This window comes from Penaeus monodon, chromosome 34 (assembly GCF_015228065.2).
Source record: "Penaeus monodon isolate SGIC_2016 chromosome 34, NSTDA_Pmon_1, whole genome shotgun sequence".
Taxonomy (NCBI): Eukaryota; Metazoa; Arthropoda; class Malacostraca; order Decapoda; family Penaeidae; genus Penaeus; species Penaeus monodon.
The window spans coordinates 31359902-31360780 of NC_051419.1; positions in this window are offsets into that span (position 1 = coordinate 31359902).

Here is an 879-nt window from a genome sequence, read left to right on the forward strand (position 1 = left end):
TTGTGCTTTTAAAGTGGTAAACTTTTAAATCTGCTTTTAACAGTCAAAGTTTTAAGTTACATTCTAGGAGCTACTTATACACCTTTTGAATTTTTTGTGTTCTATTATACTTTTACAAAAGTCAGAGATGCATTGATATTACTAGAAATTCTTGTCTTGAAATAATCAAAAGATAAGCCAACACATTCCATGCTATTTTCTCAAACTAAAACTTCAGTTACCATTCTGTCAATTTTTTTTTTATATAGCTCTGGTGTTACAATCAGCATAATTGCACACATGACTCATTTTACAACATAGACTATGGTTACACACTCAATGAACCATTTTGGATCCACTCTGCAGCAGAGTAACTGGTCAGAGAATTGCATTTTCTTTGGTAAATTACATCCTATTCTGTAAAAGAAAAAAACATCATAGGATCTCTATACATTATTTGTTTTTTAAGTTAACTGATTCATTATGGAAGCCTAACTTGGAAATTATAAACAAAACTTGCTTTTACAGATAATTTTTAAATCTCTTCTCAGCTGATCCAGAATTGTGATCATTCCTTTACTTTCTAATAATAATGATCATAGAGTCACTTAGTCAAATGATATAGACCAGTTACTTATTCATTGTATAATACTTTGAATGTCAGTCGGATGATATTACCTCTCACTGTTCCTTCTTTATATTTTACTGTTTCAAAGAGTATATTAATGTTACTATGTAATAAACAATCATGGTGGAATGGGTAATGAAACATACTTATATTTCATCATTTTAATAATATGATGGTGTGTTGATTCACTATATATACTGACATATTGGTGGATTGCGACCAGGTTCCTGCTTGCTTTTCAATTGCAAGGCATGTTCATTTCCTATGCAGAG